Below are 24,058 nucleotides of genomic sequence, written 5' to 3'. Positions count from 1 at the left end.
GTGATCTGATTAACTCCATAATTAGCCAAAGAATTCACCTTCATCATCAAAGCCTTAAGCTGAGCAGCTATAGCAGTAGCTGTTTCTAACTCCAGAATTCCTGCTACCTTGCCCTGAGATAGTCTCTGAGTAGGATTCTGGTATTCATTTGTAGCCATCATTTCAATCAATTCATAAGCTTCATCGTAGCTTTTAACCCACAAGGCTCCTCCTGATGCTGCATCAAGCATGGGTCTAGAAGTAGTACCCAATCCATTATAGAAGCAGTTAATGATCATCCAGTCAGGCATCCCATGGCGAGGACACTTTCTAAGAATCTTCTTGTAATGATCCCAAGCCTCACATAAAGATTCTCTAGATTGATGAGAAAATTGAGTAAGTGCATTTCTGATCGCAACAGTCTTTGCCATAGGAAAGAATTTAGTTAGGAATTTTTGAACAAGATCCTCCCATTTGGTGATAGACCCTGGTGATAGAGAATGTAACCTGTACTTCGCTTTATCCTGCAGAGAGAATGGGAATAGCCTCAACTTAATAGCATCTTCAGAATTTCCATTGAACTTGAAAGTGTCGCAGATCTCGATGAAATCTCTCATATGCATGTTGGGGTCTTCTGTCGGAGAACCCCCAAACTGAACTGAGTTCTGTATCATCTGAATCATGCTCGACTTGATCTCAAAGGTGTTAGCCGAGATGGCTGGTCGAACTATGCTAGACTGAATATCATTAATCTTCGGTTGAGAGTAATCCATCAAAGCCTTCAGATTCGCTTCTAGTTCTCCCATTGCAAATAGTGCTTCTTCTTCAACTTTCTCCTCGAAAAGAACTCCCTCGAAAATTTCCTTAGCTACTACAACTTCTTCCTCAGCTTGATCCAGTGTTCTCTTACGAGACCGAGAACGCATATGCATAAACGCTTGTCAGAGTACCTGAAACACGACAAGGAAATAAGTAACTAACAATGTCCGAGTCAATGAATTTTAACGACCACTAATGACAAACACATAAACTATAAATTAACACCAAAGTCCCCGACAGCGGCGCCAAAAACTTGTTAGGGCTAGAACACGCACTAATATTCATACAAGTATACGTGATCGCAAGTAATATAGAATTAATTCTAGTTTGTTCCCACAGGGACTGGTTTAGGTTAATTTTAATCACTGTATTTATGCAACAATGGTATGGTTATTATCCAATGCTAAGATGAATAACAAATTAAGGTTATTTTAACTAAGCTTAACTAAGAGATTATACTAAAGAAGATAAACTAAGGGAACAAAGATAGTAATATATGACACAAATATGGGATTCTAACTACATTAAATACTTTATTCAATTGCCTTTTGTTCTTAACCTTAGCATGCAATAGTGATGATACTAATCAGATAACACGAAACTGATAAACGCCAACTTTCATTGTACGAATACCATATTACCAGACATCCACAAAAGAGATAGAAGCTGAATAGACACCAATTATATTGAGACTCTATATGTCCATAGAATTTGACAATATAACGATTTAATGCACAAGTTATCAATTGTGATTACATAGGGCAAGTAAGATGGTTAAAATTACCTACGAATCATGCATATCAAATACATGAACCTATGCTAGCATGGCAAGTTCTAAACCCTTAAATTCACTTTCACTTCATTAGAGATTAATACAATATCTTATAAGTTCGCGACGCTCATAAGAAGAATAAGCTCAACCAATACTAGGATATCATACAATCACCACACACTAAGGCATCGAAATAAATTAACTAAAGAAATCTATAAATAAATCCACTAGAACCCCATGATAACGATTAGCCATAATCGAACTCATCATCAATGTGGGTTCCGATGAAAGAATGGTATAATAAACGTAGTCTTTATACTGAATAAATAATAAAACCAAGTAAGAAATAAGAGTATAGGTTCACAAGTAAGAAAACTAGCATCCAATATTACAATTTAAGACAAAGAATCACAAGTATAAACTAGATCATCTTCACCTTGGTTGAATTGTGCTCTACGGTCTTCTTACGCCTTCTCCTTAAGCTCTGGTACATCTTGTTATGAAAAATGAACATAAGTTATATTTATATAACAACCCATGCAGATTAGAAGTCTTCTTGATCAAAATCAGAATAGAAATAGGATTCTTTGAATTCGACCCGGCGCGGCCGCGCACTTTACCAGCGCAGGCGCGCTGTAACTCTGCAATCATGGTGTGGACGCGCTGACTCTCTGGAAAAATTTCTGCTTTTTATTTTCTTGCTGGTTTGAGTTGGACTTTTCACGAGCAATCTTCTTAACAACATCCTAACACCATATTAGCATCAAAATAATGTTAGATCACCTGAATTCATGGTATAATCCTGAAATGCAAAAACACTACAAAACACGTTAAAACACCAATAACTTGAGTACAAAACACCAATTCAAAGCTTTATGGAGCATTATAAGGTGACATAAATGCCACTCAACACTTTCTCTTAGATAAGATTGAGTAGATGATTTGCCAAGATTCTTGTTAATGAGATATTTGCTTTGAGTATAGCATGCAGTGTTCACAGCTTCTTCCCAAAAACTAGTTGGCAACTTTGCATCTTACAGCATTATTCTAGCAGCTTCCACCAATGTTCTATTTTTCCTCTTAACTACTCCATTTTATTGAGGTGTCCTAGCTGCTGAGAATTCTTGAATAATGCCTTTGTCTTTGCAGAATTCAGTTAAGGTTGCATTCCTGAATTTTTTCCATTGTCACTCCTTAATCTTTTCACACAATTTTGATCTTCAGCTTGTTTCTCAATCTTCTTGATATGTTCAATTATGATGTATGGAGTTTCATCTTTAGAGTGCATAAATTCTACCCATGCGTATCTTGAGTAGTCATCCATCATCACAAGTGCATATCTTTTTCTTGAAATTGACTGGATATTAACTGGTCGAAATAAGTCCATATGAATAAGTTACAAAGGTGCACTTATAGAATTCATAATTTTACTTTTATGACTTGATCTTTTCATTTTTCCTTTTTGACAAGCATCACAGACTTTATCTTGAGTAAATTCCAAATTAGGAATGTCTCTCACAAGCTCCTTTTTAACTAGAGTGTTGATTATTTTAAAATTTAAATGAGACAACTTCTTATGCCATAGTTTGCTTTGCTCTACAGATGCCTTGGTGTAGAAGCAACAAATTTCATCCTTATTTGCTGAGTCCAAGTCTGTAACAAATAAGCTTCCTTTCCTTGCTCATTTCAGAGCAGCTTTACCAGTTTTCTTGCTGATAAATGTGCATTCTTCTTTTTTAAATAAAACCTTTAAACCTTTGTCTAAAAATTGGCTGACACTGAGAAGATTCACTTCAAGACCAGCCACCAGTGCTACATCTTTAATGACAACATTTCCATAAATCAATTTGATATATCCCATTGTGAAACCTTTGTTTTTGTCTCCAAAAGTCACGAATGGGCCAGCCTTCTCCTCAAACTGTGATAGCAGGGCCATATCACCTATCATATGTCTTGAACATCTACTGTCTATGATCCATATGACTTTCTTTCTTTCTCCCTGCACACAATGAGTTTTAGGTGTGTTTAGCAACCCAAATAGTGTTGGGCACTATTCTCTTGTTAACAGATTTGATAGAGGTAGAATTTGATGATTCAGAAAGAATAGAGTTCATTTAGTGATGTGCATTTTCCTTTTTAACTGAGGACTCAATATTGATTTTCTTAAGATCAATTCTCAGTTTGTGGCAACTTGTCATTACTTTCATGTTGCAAGGTATGCAGGCAAATTTGTCACAGAATGAATAGGGGTCTTCAGTTTTTGCCTCATTGTATTTGCATGCTCCCACTTCTGGCTTACTAACAACCTTTTTACAAAGGTGATTTAGATGATTCATAGAGCCACACCTTTGACATTATTTTCTTGGAGCATCTGCAACATAGGCAAAGTTGTTGCTCTTGTTTATCCCAATCTTCCCATTTCTATTCTTCTTTTTCTTTCTTGCATCTTCAATTTTTACTTCCTTGACAGGTGTCTTGGAATCTTGTTTGCCCATGAGCTTCTTCTCAGTTTTGAGAATTAGAGTTGTTTCTTCATTTATCTTCTCACTGTCCTCATCAACAATTTCTTGCTTTATGATCAACTCCTCTTCACTGAAATCTATTTCACATGCTTTGAACATTGGTGCACCAACCTTTCTCAGCATGGATGGGACATCTTCATTTTCTGTTGTTTTTCCTTTACCACCAACATCTTTCTTGTTGATGTTCAAAGCATCATAGTAAAGACCAATTGCTATGTTAGCACATGGTTTGTTCCTCTCATGGTATTGACCAACCAACATAGATGCATTCCTGAATGATTTCAGTTTCACCTCATTCTTTTCAATCTTTTCTCTTAACACAGCTTCAATCTCATTGGCATAGTTCAGCTTATTTTTCAGGTATTCATTTTCTTGCTTGACTGACTCAAGCTCCATAAGCAGTAGATCCATCTTTTTATTCTCACTCTCAAGCTTCTCATTAGCATTTGTTAAGCTGCTAACTTCTTCAGTAGCTGCTACTATGCTTGTGTGTATATGAAACATCTCTACACGCATCTTTTCCACAGTCTCCTTATATTGACTAGCATTTAAATCAATGGTGGTTAGAGTTGGTACCTTCGATTATGAAGTGGATGCTTCTCCATGCTAAAAATCCATTAGTGCATAGTTTCCAACTTCTTCATCCTCATCATCAACATCAGTGTCATCCCAACTCTTTCCTTCTACAATATAAGATTTTCCAGACTGCTTCTTCAAGAGAGGTTCATACTTTGCTTCCAGTTCAAGATATGCCTTGTCTTTTTTCACCTTTTTAGGCTTTCTGCATTCAGTAGCAAAGTGACCCAACTCATCAAAGTTGAAGCACCTTATCTTTGATCTGTCCATAAATCCTATTTTGTAGCCACCTTTCCTAAATGTATTATACTGAGTCTTTGGTTTCCAATTATCACTGTTAGAAGATTATCCCTTGCTATTGAAGAACCTTGGCTTCTTGACTCTTATGTTAGAGAATTTCCTTGCCAAGTAAGCCATGGATTGGTCCATTTCATCAAGCTCATCCAAGGTGGAATATTCATCTTCCTCTAGCTCCAATACAACTTGCTTCTGAGGTCCTTTGATCTTTTGTTCCATAGCTTGAACAACTGGAACTTGATCATCTTGCTCATCTTCACTTTCTTCTTTGTCATTTACAACTAAAGCACTTGAACCATCAACAACATGTCCATAATGTGCTTTCAATGACTTTCTTTGCAGCATCTCAAGTTCATAGGTTTTCAAGATTCCATATAGAACTTCCAAAGTCATTATGCTTAAATCTCTTCCTTCTCTTATGGGTGATATCTTTTGTTCAAGATGATCAGGAAGAGCTTGCAAAAACTTTAGGTTAACCTCCTCAGCTTCAAAATATTTATCATGTAGCTACAAGTCATTTATCAGTTTGTTGAACCTTTCAAAAACTTTAGTAATTCCTTCTTTTGTTTTAGCCATAAACCCTTCATACCGAGAAACCAGAATCCTCCTTTGGCTTGACCTAACTTCATCTGTTCCTTCACATATTATCTCTATTTTCTCTCAGATCTCTTTGATTGTGTCACAGTTGACAATGTTATTGTACATTACATTGTCAAGTGACTCTATCAAGATCAGTTGCAAGCCACTATCTAGAGAGGCTTTTTTTCTCAGGCTTAGTGTATTTTGAAGGATCTTTAGGAGCATAATGTGCTGGAATGACCATGTCTGAATCTGTAGATTCCTCAACTCTTACCATGGGAGTGAAATGCCCATTCTTGAAAATCTGAATGTATAAAGGATTGGCCATACTTATGAACATCATCATTTTCTTTTTCCATAATGTGTAGTTAGATCTGTCAAAGGTAGGGATTTTAATACTGCTCAGTTTTTGTGTATCCATTCTTCCAAGATCTTTAATTTGTTTGCTTTCAGATTTTGCTCTGATACTACTTGTTGGGTAATGAATACAACACATAAGGGTGAATGTGTTTTAAATAATTTTGATGGCTTTTTGAACTTTTAAGCATGGTGAACAAAGTAATCTATATTGTAGAGATAATGTGCTTTAACAGAATAATTAAAACATGCACATGAACACAATTATCTTTCAAAATTCACTTAATTTTATATTAACATCAAGCTAGTGTTTGCTATAAATTTATGGGTTCTTAGTATGTTAAGAACTCAGCTTCTCTCTTGAGAGTTACAAAAAAATTCAGATCTATTTGTTACAACTAAAATAAAGCATCCAGTGTTTACTTTATAGAACAGTAAATAGTGGTTTTTACACAGCATGCAATAGCATGTACTAAACCCTACTTTTGGATAACTAAATCTCTCTATTTCTGGCTTAGTGTATCTTTGCAAATCGTGTATGTCTGTGACTTTACTTTGTTAGTTAATCTTGGCCTTTGATCTTATACTACTCTTCAAGCTGTTTTTGTAGACTTTTCAAATCATTGATTGATTTGTTTGTTGATTGATAATCTTGGATTAAACTGATCTGCATTTTGTACTTGAGTTTTACATCGAGATCTCCAGTTAGTCATATAGAGAACTCGACATCTCGATATCTCGATAAGTATAATGACTTATCGAGATCTCTAATAACTCTATAGTTTTTTGACTTATCGAAGTCTCTGAGTTCTCTATAAGAGAATTTGGCTTGTCGAGATCTCTCATCTTCATGTCTTCACTTCGGCTTATCGATATCTCTGAGTTCTCTAGTTATAAATTGACTTATCGATATCTCAGAGATCTCTAGTGATGTTTTGACTTATCGATATCTCAGAGATTTCTACGGATAATTTGACTTATCCATATCTCAAAGATCTCTAGTTATATTTTGAATTGTCGATATCTCAGAGTTCTCTAGTGAAGAAATGACTTGTCGATATCTCCAATCTTCATGTCTTCAATATGGCTTGTCGATATCTCTGAGTACTCTAGTAGCTTTTCTTGACTTCTCGATAAGTCATTTTGGAGTTCTCGAATGACTTCTCCATAACACTTAATATGTGACTTGTAGACTTGTAGACTTAGAATTTTTTTCACAAAACAGATTTATTCAACTCCAAACTTCTTCACACTTTCTCTGAGGCATGATATTCATGATCTTCTTCCAGAGCTTATTCTTAGGCTTGAAAATATTTACAGAAAAATACTCCAGTCTAGTCTATTTACATTTTTATAGATTTAAGTGATACAATACAACATGCAAACATAAATTATCATACAACTTACTTAGGGCTGTCAATTTGACTTAGTCTGATTATAAAAATTTCATTTTAGTGGTTGTCATTAAATAAAAGAAATATTTTCTATGACTTTGAAAATATGAGTACAATATTACTCACATTACTCGTGATAAACAAAATCATCGTGAATTTTTTTTAATAATATCGAATGCATAATAGTTAGAAGACTATATAAAATATCATTTTCAAACTTTCTTATTATTTTTCTAAAATTTTAGTCATAATAATTATTAGTGTGATAGTTTAGACTTCATTGATTTATCTGCCAAGTTTTATGAATTAATTTATAATAAAAATAATAGTTTCTTTGTTTTATGTAATTTGGTTTAAAAGTATTGCATAAAAATACGGATCTGAAAAAATAAAACCAAATTATATATGTTACATAATTGAAAAATTATTTAACTTTTCAATATGATATTTTATAAAATAAATATGATATTTAAATATCTAATAAATGTAATGTTACGTTCAAGTTATCTAGGACTCAGCCATTTATATAAAAAAATTTAAGTACATAATATATTTTGATGCGATTAGATTGTCATACTTTAGTTTAATTGATATAAAATACTTTTGAATAAATAAATAAAATGTTCTCAATAGTAATTTTCTTTTTAAATTGAAGAAAGAAAGCAAAAGATAACAAAAACCTCCACCTTATTTTATTTTAAAAACTGAATGTATATTTTCAATTTATTTAAAAATTTAAATAATAAATTATTAAAATTATACACCAATAAGAAGTAAACATAAGAAATATACATGAATGCAGCACCCAAATATTAATTGGTAAAACATTTGCTAAATGGTAGGATTATATTTGAATTATATTTTTCAATTTAACTTTTTAATACAACTTTTCTGTAATTATTGGTTTGTAGTCATATGTAAATCGTTCTTAAAATATTTTTTTTGTGATTAATATGATACCATTGAAAATTTAATTAATTTTTCTATAAGCTTGAAAAATGAATAATCAATATTAAGTCATTTTTCAATTTCTTTTTATACTTATCGTTAGTTTTAACAATATAATCTTTAATTTCATCAAGAATAAAGATATCATATTTAATTAAATAAAAATAATATTACATTAAAATATTTAATTTACTAAATAAAATAAAAAGGTATAAATAGTATCAAAAGTAATTATATCTAAAAGTATAATTTTTTGAATTATAAACATCCTTATAAAATTATTATTCTTAAAACCCCGTCCTCGTCCCTAAATCGCATTTTTAGGATAAATATCAAATTCAAATGTTAATTAGCTCTTTTAAAAATTTAAATATAATTCTATTTAACATTTTAATGTATTTAATTAAAAAAACAAAATTACTCTATTAAATTGTATCAAGATTAAAGTATAATATATCCCTGATGAAAAATATACATATATAATAAGCTTATGATGTTTAAAAAGGTATAATTATATATCATAATATATTTGGGAATATTGTAATATTCATGGATTAATTATTTTCTAGATATAAGAAAAGTATTTTATTAATTTTATTTAGCTCTTTTATTGATTTTTCAATTACATGATGAGTTGGGGTAAACCTCTTTCAAATTATTAACGAAATATGATTTAAATTTGACAAAAAAAACAAATTATATAATGTTAAAAGACTGCCTATGAAACTAACCCCCAAAAATAATTTGAATTATTCAAAATTGACGCGATAATCAACAAAATGTAATATACATTATAATTTTTATTTAAGACTAATTTAAAATATATCATAATTAAAATAATTTATTTATATATTTTCTACACTAAGGATGATAAATATGTTAGATATATTTGAGATGTCATGTCTAATATGTTTCATTTTTAGTTTTCAAATCTTAACAAACATGAAATATCAGTACTTACTGGAATCAGTACTTACTGGAATCAGTACTTACTGGAAGTCAGCACTTAAGGATATCAGAACTTAGGTACGGGAGGATTTACAGTTAAGGAAGGAAGCTGATTTACAGGATAGAAGATTGAGACTAATACAAAAAAAGATATGCATGGAGAGAGTTAGAAGATAAGAAGACTTGTATAAGATATCTGATTGATATATTTTAGGAGACAAAATTATATTCCATATCAATTAGAAGTTATCTTGTAACTGTGTACTATATAAACACAGACATAGGTTTACACTATATGTGTTATCATTATCGAGAAGATCATACATTGTAACCTAGCAGCTCTCGTGATATTTATTCATCACTAAGAGAGAACAGTTCCATTGTAACAGAGTTTATTATATTAAATATATCTGTTTACTTTTACTTGTGTTCGAAATCGATTTGATTGTATTAAACACTGTATTCAACCCCCTTCTACAGTGTTGTGTGACCTAACAATTGGTATCAGAGCCTATCTGTTAACACACATACAGTAAAGATCCAAACAATCATGTCTGAAGAAACAGAAAATTCAACCAAGCCCACCAAAACTGAAGAAACTAAAAACACTCAAATCCACAGTTCCTATACTGAGACCTTCTGAGTATCCCATATGGAAAGTCAAGATGGCTATGTTTATGGAAGCTACAGATCCTGAATACCTTGACAGAATTAATGAAGGACTACGTAATCCAACCAAGCTCTCTGTTGTAGTTACAGATCAGCCAGCAAAGACCATACCAAAGGAAAAAAGTGAGTATACAGCTGAAGACATCTCATCTATTGCCAATGATGCAAAGGTAAGGCATTTGCTGCATAGTGCCATTGATAATGTCATGTTAAATAGGGTAATTTATTGCAAGACTGCAAAGGAGATATGGGATGCTTTGGAGATAAGATGTCAGGGAACTGATGCAATCAAGAAGAAAAGGAGGACTATACTCACTCAAGAGTATGAGCACTTTGACTCAAAAGGTGATGAGTCATTAACTGACCTATATGACAGGTTTGTCAAACTCTTGAATGATCTGTCACTGGTGGAAAAGGGATATGATCTTGAAGATTCAAATCTAAAATTCCTTTTAGCTCTTCCTGAAAGTTGGGATTTGAAGTCTACTACTATAAGAGACAACTATGCTCTTGATGAAACTACTCTTGATGAAATTTATGGTATGCTCAAGATTTATGAACTTGAGATGGATCAAAGGAGCAAGAGGCATGGGAGAAAGTCAAGGACGGTTGCTTTTAAGGCTGAGGAGGAATCCCCTAAAGTGGTTGTCTCAAAGAAAGGAAAAGGAAAGGCTCTCATCATAAAGTCTGATTCAGAATCATCAAGTTTTGATGATGATGATTCGGAAACTGAAAGTTTACCTGAAATAGATGATGATGGATATGATGAAATTGTCTGCTCTTATGGTGAAAGGTGTCATAAAGATAGCCTACAGGAAATTCAGAAGGGGAAAGAAGTTTTCCAAGAAAGGTGAAAGTACTGACAAGAAAGGGTTCAGAAAGTATGAAGACATAAGTGCAAAGTCTGACAGAGGAGACAACTCAAATGTCAAATGCTATAATTATGGTGAAAGAGGCCACATATCTCCTGACTGAAAGAATGTAAAGAGTGACAAAGGCAAGGCACTTGTCACAAAGAATAAAAGCTGGACAGACTCTTCAGATTCTGAAGATGAGGTGAATTATGCTTTAATGGCAAATGCTGATGGCAGCCCTGAAACTGCTGAATTAAAGGTACCTCAAACAACTTATGCTTTTCATACTGATAATTTTACTGAGTTGAGATTATATCTTAAAACTATGTTTATTAGTTACAGAGATCAAACTTTAACATGTGAAAGATTAACTTCTGAAAATCTTACTTATAAGAAAAGGAATGACTATTTAGAAAAGGAGTTAGTTAAGTTCCATCAAACTCGGAAAGAAAAAGATGATATTTTTTATGTTAGAGATGAAGTGCTAAAATTGAATCAATCTCTAAAAACTGAGTTAGAAAAGGAAAAAGAGATTATCAGGACTTGGACTAACTCTGACAGAACAACTCAGAATTTATTAAGTAGTGAAAACTGGAAAGAGGGCTTAGGTTATGGAGATGATAAAAGTGAAAACGGAACTGAACAAATTGAGCCAATTATTGTTAAACAGACTGTTAAACCAAAGGTGAATCCTGTTAAGTCTGTAGCTAAAATTGCAAAGTCTGATTCTGAAAAGATGAAAGAGTCTGTAGCAGAAGTTAAGGAAAAGTCAAGTTCTGATAAATTAGAACAGGATAAACCAGCTAAAGTTAACATAGGCTTAATGACAAAGAAGCAGCTTAAACATAAGCTGAAAGATATAAGGAATGTCAAAAAGGTAAAGGCGGCTAGGAAAAATAGGAATGGAAAGGAAGGTGTGAATAAAAGCAATAATTATATGCATGTTCCTAATGCTCCTAGAAAGAAATGTTATAATTGTGGAAACTCTAACCATCTTGCTTCTTTTTGCAGGAAGAATAAGAATATAAACTTTTTACCTCCTAAGTCAGGAGTTAAGAGTCATTCTGTTAGATTTAAGCCAAAAAATCCTTGTTTTCATTGTGGTAGTTTATGGCATTCCATTTATACTTGTAAGGAATATCATAGTTTGTACTATGATTATTATAAAATAAAACCTTCTTTGAAGAAAGTTGCTTTAATTCCTTCTAGTGTAAAGCCTGATGCAAAGTCTGATATAAGTTATGATAATTATCATGTTAGCATAAACTCTGATATTAAATCCGCTGCAAATGCTAACAACCTTAAGAGGGCCAAATGATCCAAGCAAGTCTGGGTCCTTAAAACTAACCATTAGCGGTCTTTGTGATTGCAGGGCAATAGGAAAAATATCCTAGTACTGGATAATGGATGTTTAGGACATATGACTGGAAATAAAGCCCTGCTCTCAGACTTTATGGACAAAGCTGGCCCAGGAGTTTCTTATGGAGATGGCAACATGGGAAAAATTCTGGGATATGGCAATATTAATCTTGGGAATGTCATCATTGAAATAGTAGCTCTTGTCTCAGGACTTAAACACAATCTATTGAGTGTGAGTTAAATTTGTGATAGAAGTTATCATGTGGATTTCTTTGAAGAACACTGTGAAGTTGTAAGCAATTCTTTAGGCAAAGTGGTTCTGAAAGGTTACATGCATGGTAACATTTATGAAGCCAGGCTTTGTTAGGGCAAAAACACGCGCTAATATTCACGCAAGTATACGCGTTCGCAAGTAATATAGAATACTTTCTAGTTCGTTCCCACAGAGACTCAGACTAATTATTGTTTAATTAAACTCACGCACCAACATATGATTACTTCTCAATGTTAAGACACTAACACTTAAAATTGTTTACTAAATATTAACTACAATTAATTACTTAGTTTATCACTTAAATAACACTTCAATTAACAATATTAAAACACTCATGAGATCACAACTTCATTACTACTTCCTTCAATAGTTATTGTTATTACCTTTAGCATGTGATAGTGATGATATTAATCGAATAACACGAAACTGATAAAAGCCAACTTTCATTGTACTAATACCATTCTACCAAACATCCATAATTAAGATAGAAGTTGAATAGTCATCAATTATGTTGAGTTCCTATATGTCTACAGAAATTGACAACACAACGATTTAAGCACAAGTTATTCCTTTTGATTATACAGGGCAAATAAAACTGTTAGAGTTACCCACTAATCATGCACATCATACATGAACCTATGCTAGCATGGCAAGTTCTAAATCTCAAGATCCACTGTCGCTTCACAAGAGATTAACACCCTATCTTATATGTTCGCGACGCACATAAGACGAATACGCACAACCAATACTAGATATCATACAATCATCACACACTAAAGTATTACACAATTAACTAAAGAATTCCATAATAAATCCATTGCTACCCCATGATCACGATTAGCCCATAATAGCACTTATCGTCATCATGGGTTCATATGAAATCATGATAAACAAACACAAGAAAATAATAACTAAACTAATTATATTAAATCAGAGTACGTCACAAGAGTAAATAGGTTCAAAGTAAGAAAACTAGCATCCAACGTTACAACGAAATAAGAATCACAAGAAAATATGTTTCCTCTTCGTTGTTGTGTGCTAAAACGGTCTTCTTCCTTATCTCCTTCGCTCCTTGCTTAATACCACGATCCCCTCTCTCGTGAAAACGTCTCCAAATCTACTTATATAATAGTCCCATAAAACTCAGATTACATAGAAGTTGGAAGCCAAACAGAAGTAGAAGTCTAAAAATAACTATTTAATTTCCCGACCCTGCGCGGCCGCTCAGCATAGCTGAGCGGGCGCTCAGCTTTCTGCGCGGCCGCGCGCTCAGCTTTCTGCGCGGCCGCTCAGCATACCTGAGCGGGCGCTCAGGACCCTACTGGATTTTTCCTGAGTTTGCTCCGTTTCTTCGCCGTAATCTGCCCCTTTCTTTCCTTTCACAATGGCGAACACATGCCAAGGCTTATTCTTGATGATTACTCCTCCAAAATGCAATTAATACCCTGAAATGCATAAACACTAGAAAAACGCATCAAATACACAAAATACTTGATTTCAAGGCACCAATTTAAGCCATTTTAAGATGTTCTAAGTGGTATAAAATGCCACTTATCACACCCCCAAACTTAAATCGATGCTTGTCCTCAAGCGTCACAGACTCAAAAACAAATAAAAAAAACACGCATGAATGCAATCTATATGAAAATGCAGTGATCCCTCTTACTACGAACAAACCAACCAAATTGCAACATCTCAACACATGTAGTTAGGCGACTAAAGATCAATAAACTCATGCAAACGAACATACAGCCAGAAATGTGGTGTGTGCAGATGCTTAACAGATATACTTCGGAACTAGACCAGTTATTATGACTCAACTATTATCAAGGCAATCACATGATTATACAAAGAATAAAAATTCTAGGCACAAAGTGACATATAACACTACAAGAATTTTGGAGCTTATCACAGAATCATGCTTTTAATTCACGACAACAATGCTTATTTGACCGTGCAATGAGTGAGGTCCACAAAAGACTTATACAATGGTATCCATGTAACGAGCGTTAGGTTAGCGGATCCCAGACTCTAAAAGCCTTAGGTCACTAGGCACAAAGTCCTCTAAGAACTTAATAACTCGAATACCAAAGAGCCCACTCGTGATCAATTATGTATAAACAAAAACAATTTTTTTTTTCTTTTTTTTCTTTTTTTTCTTTTCTTTTTTTTTTTCAAAATTTCTGAGCAAGTGCGTTTCGCTCCATCTTGCTCAACCCTAGACTACTCGCATAACATGCGAGCCGACTACTAGCCATTTGACGCCTATCCACAACTAGCAACAAATTCCATTTTTACTCCATTTTTTCCTTTTTTATTCCTTTATCACTAAGAACCTATTATCGAATTCTAAGCATAATAAATAGATTAACCTCGAAAACAATCAGATCATAACAACAATCTAGCCCTTAAGCATTCTCTAAGACTTAGTGAAAATACAAGTGCTTCTAACATGCATATCAACCTACATGACTCAATATCACTTTAATGCTATCACTACACTCGCATCAACATCACAATTCAGTTGATAAATCATCGCAAAAGGGATCATGGCATATGCATGAGCTACATGACATGATAAACAAATAAAGCTAATAAACAAAACTATATGGCAAAAATTATGCAACTATATGAACTAAACTATCATGAATATGCAACTATATGACACACATAAAATATTCCTTAACTACCACCCCCAAACTTAAAATCTTCATTGTCCCTAGTGAAGGTAGTAGAAAGGAACACAAGGTATACCTACTCGGAGTCATCATCATCATCACCCTCAGTGGGTGGAGTATCAGGCGGCGGGTATGCAGAGTCCTCACCAAAAACTGGCCACTGGATATCAGCTCCAAGGCCCCGAAAAGTAGTCCCTAACACAAGGGTGAGCTCCTGAGCAAACCTGCTCTGTGTCTCGTACATAGCATCCATCCGCCGTGAAAGCCTCCTATACTGGGTATCAGCCATCCCAGCACCCTCCTGAGCTCTCGAAGAACCAGCCTCATCACGCCTAGGCCTAGCCATAGTAGCACCTCGTGCTGGACGCCCTCTTGGAAGATGATAACCCAGCCCATGCTCCTCGGGCTCACCACCGGTCCACTCTTGCATCCCATTCAGAGTCCCCAAATCAATCAGAGCGGCCGGCAACTGCAACTGCTCATGAGACGGCCAGTTCACTCCCACTGCTCGGCAAAGCTTCATGACCGTGAATGCATAAGGGATGTTCATATGCTTAGCTCCCCTCAAAAACTTCAGAATTCCTTGGTAGATAAACTCACCAAGGTCCACATAGTACTCCTCAATAAGAATTCCCCAGAACAACTGTGCTCTCTCAACTCACCAAGGTCCACATAGTACTCCATGCACGGGCATACCTGTTCATAGCGATCGCCGGGAAGTGACGATACTCATTAGTGCCGGTCTTGAAGGTCCAAACCGTGCCCGGCCTACATAGAGTAGTATAAATCAAATCCAAGTCGAAATCCTCAGCAGTCTTCTCATTCCAGTTCTCCTCCTCGGGCTTCCGCTCTCGCTGCGCAATCACACGGTGAATCGCCGTTGGGTGATAATCAACCGTCAGCCCTCGGACCACAGAAAACCCATTCTTCTCGGCCTTCGCGTTCGCATAGAACTCGCGAACCACGCTCATCGATACTGCTTCGGGCGACTCACAAAAAGCTATCCACCCCTTCTCTACAATTATGGGTAGCAACTCACCATCCCTCCCCGATGGTAAAAACCCTCTCTCCTTCAGAATCGGCTTCCCCAAAAGCCTCGTGTACTCCTCCTCTACAGCTCTGTCATTCAACAGAGGCCTTGCAGCAGTACCCCTCGATGAATCAGCAGTAGGGACTGTGCTGCTGCTATCAATAGTTCGTGCTCTCTTGGGTGCCATTAAATCTTGAATAAAAGTGTTTAAGAACTGAGTTTTTATGTTTGGGAGAGAGTTTGAGTGTAGAAGTTTGTGGGGGATATGTAGGATAGGTGTATGTATATATAGGATGTGAATTAGGTTAAAACTAGATTATGAGGAGGGTTGAGGGATAAAATGATGGGGTAGTAGGAACAAATCGTGGGTTTATGGGCTAAAATTGTTTTTTTTTATTTTTATGATTTTTTTTTTATTTTTTCTGAACTTAAAAATTTTTCTGGCAGTCGACCCCTGAGCGGGCGCTCAGGGGGTCACTGGAAAAAAAATTTCAGCCCCGTTTTTCTGATTTTTTTGTGTTTTTGAATAGGTTATTAACTTCTAAGTGTTCTTGTAACAACAAATCATGGGTTGCCTCCCACGCAACGCTTCTTTTTCGTCATTAGCTTGACGTTGCGTACCTTTCTCAAGTAGTCAATAAAATGGCACTAACCACTTTTCGGTTTGCCATGTCCCCATAGTAGTGCTTCAACCGCTGTCCATTAACCTTGAATGCTTGGTCCGGATCATTCTCAAAAATTTCCACCGCTCCATGTGGAAATACAGTTTTGACAATAAAAGGTCCAGACCACCTTGATTTCAACTTCCCTGGAAAAAGTCGGAGACGAGAGTTGAATAAGAGAACTTGTTGCCCCGCCACGAATAACGTAGGGTGTAGTTTCCTATCGTGCCACCTCTTCACCTTTTCCTTGTACATTTTGTTATTCTCGTACGCTTGAAGTCGGAATTCATCAAGTTCATTAAGCTGAAGCATTCTTTTCTTACCAGCTGCATCTAAATCCAGGTTCAAATTTTTCAACGCCCAGTAGGCCTTATGCTCAAGCTCCGCAGGTAAATGACCTCCCTTACCGTAAACCAACTGAAACGGGGACATACCAAGCGGAGTTTTGTATGCTGTTCTGTAAGCCCAAACATCTTCATCGAGTTTTAAGGACCAATCCTTCCTTGACGGACAAACAACCTTCTCTAGAATGCGCTTGATCTCTCTGTTAGACACTTTCGCTTGACCATTTGTTTGCGGATGATAGGCAGTAGCAACTCGATGATTCACATTATAACGCTGCATCATAGAAGTGAACTTACGGTTGCAGAAATGCGACCCTTCATCACTTATGATTACCCGAGGTGTTCCAAACCTTGTGAAAATCTGCTTATGAAGAAAATTCAGCACTGCCTTTGCATCATTTGTCGATAAAGCTTTGACTTCTACCCATTTTGAGACATAATCGACTGCAAGTAAGATGTACTGATTATTGCAGGACGAGACAAAAAGCCCCATGAAATTGATTCCCCAAACATCAAAGACCTCGACTTCAAGCATCACATTTAACGGCATCTCATCCTTTCTCGTCAAATTTTCCACTCTTTGGCAACGATCACACCTTAAAACAAACTGATGAGCATCCTTAAACAAAGTAGGCCAGAAAAAACCTGCTTGCAGAATACGAGCTGCCGTCTTCTCACCACCATAGTGTCCACCATAAACCGTAGAGTGGTTGTCTTGTAATATCCCCTCCGTCTCACAGAACGGGATACATCTCCTGATGATCTGGTCAGCTCCCTGTCTAAACAAATATGGTTCATCCCACATATACCACTTCACCTCATGCAGAAACTTCTTCTTTTGAGCTGAGGTCAAATTAGGAGGCATTATATTGCTGACAAGATAGTTTACAATATCTGCAAACCATGGCTCTTCCTTCTGAACTGCGAACAACTGCTCATCCGGAAAAGATTCATTGATTAATGTCTTATCTTGTGAAGTAGACTCGGGATTCTCCAACCTAGAGAGATGGTCAGCTACTTGATTCTCAGTACCTTTTCGATCCTTGATCTCTAACTCAAATTCCTGAAGTAAGAGCACCCAACGAATGAGTCTCGGCTTCGAATCCTTCTTGGAAACCAAGTAGCGAATGGCCGCATGATCAGTGAATACTGTTACTTTAGTCCCAAGCAGATAAGATCAAAATTTCTCGAAACCAAAGACTATAGCCAAGAGCTCCTTCTCCGTAGTGGTGTAGTTTATTTGGGCCTCATTTAAGGTCTTACTCGCATAGTAGACCACATGAAAGAGATTATTCTTGCGCTGCCCCAGAACTGCACCTACCGCATAATCACTCGCATCACACATCATCTCAAACGGCTCTGTCCAATCTGGTGCTGTAATAACTGGTGCAGTGATCAAACTCTTCTTGAGAGTCTCGAATACCGCTGAACATTCATCATCAAATTTGAAAGGCACATCTTTCTCAAGCAAATTGCACAACGAATTAGATATCTTCGAAAAGTCCTTGATGAATCGCCGATAAAAATCCGCATGACCAAGAAAACTACGGATTCCCTTCACAAAAAATAGGTGGTGGAAGATTTTCAATGACTCCCACCTTGGCCTTGTCCACCTCCAGACCCTTGCTAGAGACCTTATGCCCAAGAATAATGCATTCACGCACCATAAAATGACATTTCTCCTAATTGAGCACCAAATTAGTTTCCACGCACCTTTTGAGTACGACACGAAGATTATTCAAACATTCATCATACGAATGTCCAAAGACAGAGAAGTCGTCCATGAACACCTCGACATTATTTCCAATCATGTCAGAGAATATAGCCATCATACATCTCTGAAAAGTGGCTGGGGCGCCACATAACCCAAACGAAACTCTGTGAAAAGCAAATGTGCCAAATGGATAGGTGAAAGTAGTCTTTTCCTGATCCTCTGGTGTAATACAAATCTGATTATACCCTGAATAGCCATCCAGAAGACAATAATACTCATGACTAGCCAACCTGTCAAGCATCTGATCAATGAAAGGAAGAGGAAAATGATCCTTCCTCGTGGCTTTGTTCAACTTTCGATAATCCATGCATACTCTCCATCCTGTAACAGTTCGAGTGGGGATGAGCTCATTCTTCTCATTTGCTACCACAGTGATACCTCCTTTCTTAGGCACACATTGTACGGGGCTCACCCAAGAACTGTTAGAAATAGGATAAATGATGCCTGCATCTAGCCATTTCAGAATTTCTTTCTTCACCACCACCTTCATGATAGGATTAAGTCTGCGCTATTGTTCAACAGTCGGCTTACTACCTTCCTCTAGCAGAATTTTATGCATACAATATGAAGGGCTGATCCCCTTGATGTCTGCTATGGTCCATCCAATAGCTGATTTGAATTCTCTCAAAATCTTTAAGAGCTTGTCTTCCTCACTACCTGAAAGGTCAGATGCAATAATAACAGGTAAAGTAGATGCATCACCTAAAAAAGCATACCTCAAGTGTTCAGGTAATGGCTTGAGCTCCAAGGTATGTGCTTCCTCAATTGATGGTTTGAGCTTTCCTTCAGCATTCTTGAGGTCAGAAGCACCATGAGATTCAAACGGCATGTCCAGCTTTCGCTTCCAGGGAGAAGCATTCAGATATTGTAATTGCTCGTTGCCATCTTCATCATCACTGTCAAAATCCCCCACTAAGGCCTTTTCCAATGCATCAGACATTAGCATGCGATCGAGTCTTGAAGTAACCGCAGAATCAATCACATCCACTTTTAAGCACTCCTCATCTTCTGTAGGAAATTTCATTGCCTTGAACACGTTGAAGGCCACATCCTGATCTTGTACCCGCATAGTAAGTTCACCTTTCTGCACATCTATCAAGGTACGGCCAGTAGCCAAGAAAGGTCTTCCCAAGATTATGGGAATCTTCATATCTTCCTCAAAATCCAGAATAACAAAATCTGCAGGAAAGAAGAGCTTATCCACCTTGACTAGCACATCTTCCACTATGCCCCTTGGGTAAGTAATAGAACGATTAGCCAATTGTAGAGACATGTATGTGGGTTTTGGATCAGGCAAATCCAACTTTTTAAAGATCGACAACGGCATCAGATTGATGCTTGCTCCCAAATCACAATGGCACTTGTCAAAATTCAACTTGCCAATGGTGCAAGGAATGGTGAAGCTACCTGGATCTTTAAGCTTTGGAGGTAACTTTTGCTGCAGAATAGCGCTGCATTCTTCCGTGAGAGCAACGGTCTCAAGGTCATCCAGTTTCACCTTCCTTGAAAGAATACTCTTCATAAACTTCGCATAACTAGGCATTTGCTCCAGAGCTTCAGCGAAAGGTATATTGATGTGAAGTTTCTTGAACACCTCCAGAAACTTACCGAACTGTCTATCCAGCTTTTGTTGCTGCAATCTCTTAGGAAAAGGTGGTGGAGAATAGAGTTGTTTCTCCCCTGTATTACCCTCAGGTAGAGTGTGTTCAACATTAGTCTTCCTTGGTTCCGCCGCTTTCTCCTTTTGCTTAGCGTCTTCATCTCTAATTTCAGCTTCTCCTTCTTTTGGCTTTTCAGCATCAGCAACTTTCCCAGACCTTAAGGTAATAGCCTTGACTTGCTCTTTAGCTTCCTTCCTTCCTGGTACTTCCGTGTCACTAGGGAGTGTTCCAGGTTGACGATTGAGCACTGCATTGGCTATTTGACCGATTTGATTTTCCAAGGTCTTGATAGAAACCGTCTGACTCTTGCATAACAGCTTAAGTTCCTCAAAATCAACACTAGTAGGTGCAGCTGCACTTCCCTGTTGAGGGTATGATTGCCTTTGAGCATACTGCTGTGGTTGCTAGAATCCAGGTGGATTAAACTGTTTACTCACACCTTGCTGATATGGTGGCTGAACAGCATTCTGATTATTACCCCAGCTAAAATTTGGATGATTTCTATTATTAGGATGATAAGTAGCTGGCACAGGCTGCTGTTGTCACTGATAATTATTCACATACTAAACAGATACGTTGACAAGAGAACACTGATCTGTAGCATGAGAACCTGCACAAAGCTCACAAACCATAGCTATTTGATTAACTCCATATGTAGCTAGAGAATCAACCTTCATTGACAGCGCTTGGAGCTGCGCTGCAATAGCAGTGGCTGCATCGACTTCCACAATACCTGCTACCTTCCCAGGCATCATCCTCTGAGTTGGGTTTTGATGCTCATTTGCATCCATAGTCTCGATAAGATTATAAGCCTCAGTATAGCTTTTAGCCCATAAGGCGCCTCCAGCTGCTGCATCGAGCATGGGCCTAGATTGGGCCCCAAAACCATTATAGAAACTAGTGATTACCATCCAATCGGGCATTCCATGATGTGGACACTTCCTCAACATTTCCTTGTAGCGTTCCCAAGCTTCGCACATAGATTCTGAAGGTTGCTCCGCAAACTGAGTAAGAGCACTCCTCATAGCAGCAGTCTTTGCCATCGGATAAAACTTCACCAGAAACTTTTGCGCAAGATCTTGCTAAGTAGTGATGGACCCAGCTGGTTCAGAATGTAACCAATCCTTAGATTTGTCCCTTGGTGAGAATGGGAAAAGCCTCAGCTTGATAGCCTCATCAGTTACGCCATTATACTTAAAAGTGCTGCAGATCTCGACAAAATTCCTTATGTGCATGTTGGGGTCTTCAGTTGCAGCTCCTCCAAAAGAAACAGAATTCTGCACCATCTGAATAGTGCCCGGCTTGATTTCAAAGGTGTTAGCTTGAATAGCTGGATGAAGAATGCTTGACTGAATATCATCAATTTTTGGCCGAGAAAAGTCCATAAGAGCTGGATCAGCCTGAACAATATGATCACCCATAATTACTGGTTCTTTCTGCTCAGTTCCTGAGTCCGAATCTTCAAAATCTATCTTCTCCGGAATATCAAGAACTTCGTCTGTCTCCTCAGCTGTATCTAAAGTCCTCTTGCGAGTACGAGAACGAGTTTGCGTAAACGCTCGCTTAAGTACCTGAAACACAACCAGAAACAATAAGTAACAACTACGTCCTAATCACTGAGTCCTAATGACCAATGATGGTAAGTACATAAACTAAACAAATACGCCGAGTCCCCGGCAGCGACGCCAAAAACTTGTTAGGGCGAAAACACGCGCTAATATTCATGCAAGTATACACGTTCGCAAGTAATATAGAATACTTTCTAGTTCGTTCCCACAGAGACTCAGACCAATTATTGTTTAATTAAACTCACGCACCAACATATGATTACTTCTCAATGTTAAGACACTAACACTTAGAATTGTTGACTAAATATTAACTACAATTAATTACTTAGTTTATCACTTAAATAACACTTCAATTAACAATATTAAAACACTCATGAGATCACAACTTCATTACTACTTCCTTCAATAGTTATTGTTATTACCTTTAGCATGTGACAGTGATGATATTAATTGAATAACACGAAACTGATAAAAGCCAACTTTCATTGTACTAATACCATTCTACCAAACATCCACAATTAAGATAGAAGTTAAATAGTCATCAATTATGTTGAGTTCCTATATGTCTACAGAAATTGACAACACAACGATTTAAGCACAAGTTATTCCTTTTGATTACACAGGGCAAATAAAACTGTTAGAGTTACCCACTAATCATGCATATCATACATGAACCTATGCTAGCATGGCAAGTTCTAAATCTCAAGATCCACCGTCGCTTCACAAGAGATTAACACCCTATCTTATATGTTCCCGACGCACATAAGACGAATACGCACAACCAATACTAGATATCATACAATCATCACACACTAAAGTATTACACAATTAACTAAAGAATTCCATAATAAATCCATTGCGACCCCATGATCACGATTAGCCCATAATAGCACTTATCATCATCATGGGTTCATATGAAATCATGATAAACAAACATAAGAAAATAATAACTAAACTAATTATATTAAATCAGAGTACGTCACAAGAGTAAATAGGTTCAAAGTAAGAAAACTAGCATCCAACATTACAACGAAATAAGAATCACAAGAAAATATGCTTCCTCTTCGTTGCTGTGTGCTAAAACGGTCTTCTTCCTTATCTCCTTCGCTCCTTGCTTAATACCACGATCCCCTCTCTCGTGAAAACGTCTCCAAATCTACTTATATAATAGTCCCATAAAACTCAGATTACATAGAAGTTGGAAGACAAACAGAAGTAGAAGTCTAAAAATAATTATTTAATTTCCCGACCCTGCGCGGCCGCTCAGCATAGCTGAGCGGGCGCTCAGCTTTCTGCGCGGCCGCTCAGCATAGCTGAGCGGGCGCTCAGGACCCTACTGGATTTTTCCTGAGTTTGCTCCGTTTCTTCGCCGTAATCTGCCCCCTTCTTTCCTCTCGCAATGGCGAACACATGCCAAGGCTTATTCTTGATGATTACTCCTCTAAAATGCAACTAATACCCTGGAATGCATAAACACTAGAAAAACGCATCAAATACACAAAATATTTGATTTCAAGGCACCAATTTAAGCCATTTTAAGATGTTCTAAGTGGTATAAAATGCCACTTATCGGGCTTTCAACAAGTTTTTATGGTTCTGCAATATGTCTGTGGAGTAGAGCATCAATTGAAGAAAGCTGGAATTGGCACAAAAGACTCTCTCATTTAAACTTCAACAACATAAATGAGCTTGTAAAGAAAGATCTTGTGAGTGGACTACCAAAATCAGTATTTGCTCCTGATGGCCTTTGTGATTCATGCCAAAAGGCAAAACAAAGAAAATCTTCTTTCAAGAGCAAAACTGAGTCATCAATTCTTGAGCCTTATCACCTACTGTATGTTGATCTATTTGTTGGATATCCTCTTTCCACAAAAGCCTTCAGAGTCTACAATTTAAGAACAAGGGTTGTCGTGGAATCTATCAATGTATCTTTTGATGATAAGAAGATTATTCGACTTGAAGATTTCAATGATCACAATCAGCTAAGATTTGAA

General features: G+C 36.7%; 1 non-coding gene across 1 annotated transcript; it reads left to right on the top strand.

The window, feature by feature from the left end:
- The first annotated feature begins 288 nt into the window (after window positions 1-288).
- On the top strand, window positions 289-395 carry LOC141699605 (small nucleolar RNA R71). The gene has a single exon (XR_012566047.1). It is a non-coding gene; the product is annotated as a small nucleolar RNA R71 (small nucleolar RNA).
- The last annotated feature ends 23,663 nt before the right edge of the window (window positions 396-24,058 follow it).

The sequence above is a fragment of the Apium graveolens genome, chromosome 11 (genome assembly GCF_009905375.1).
Source record: "Apium graveolens cultivar Ventura chromosome 11, ASM990537v1, whole genome shotgun sequence".
In the NCBI taxonomy this organism is placed as follows: Eukaryota; Viridiplantae; Streptophyta; class Magnoliopsida; order Apiales; family Apiaceae; genus Apium; species Apium graveolens.
The sequence above is the reverse complement of the archived record's forward strand: the minus strand, read 5'-3'. Positions and strand labels throughout refer to the sequence as shown.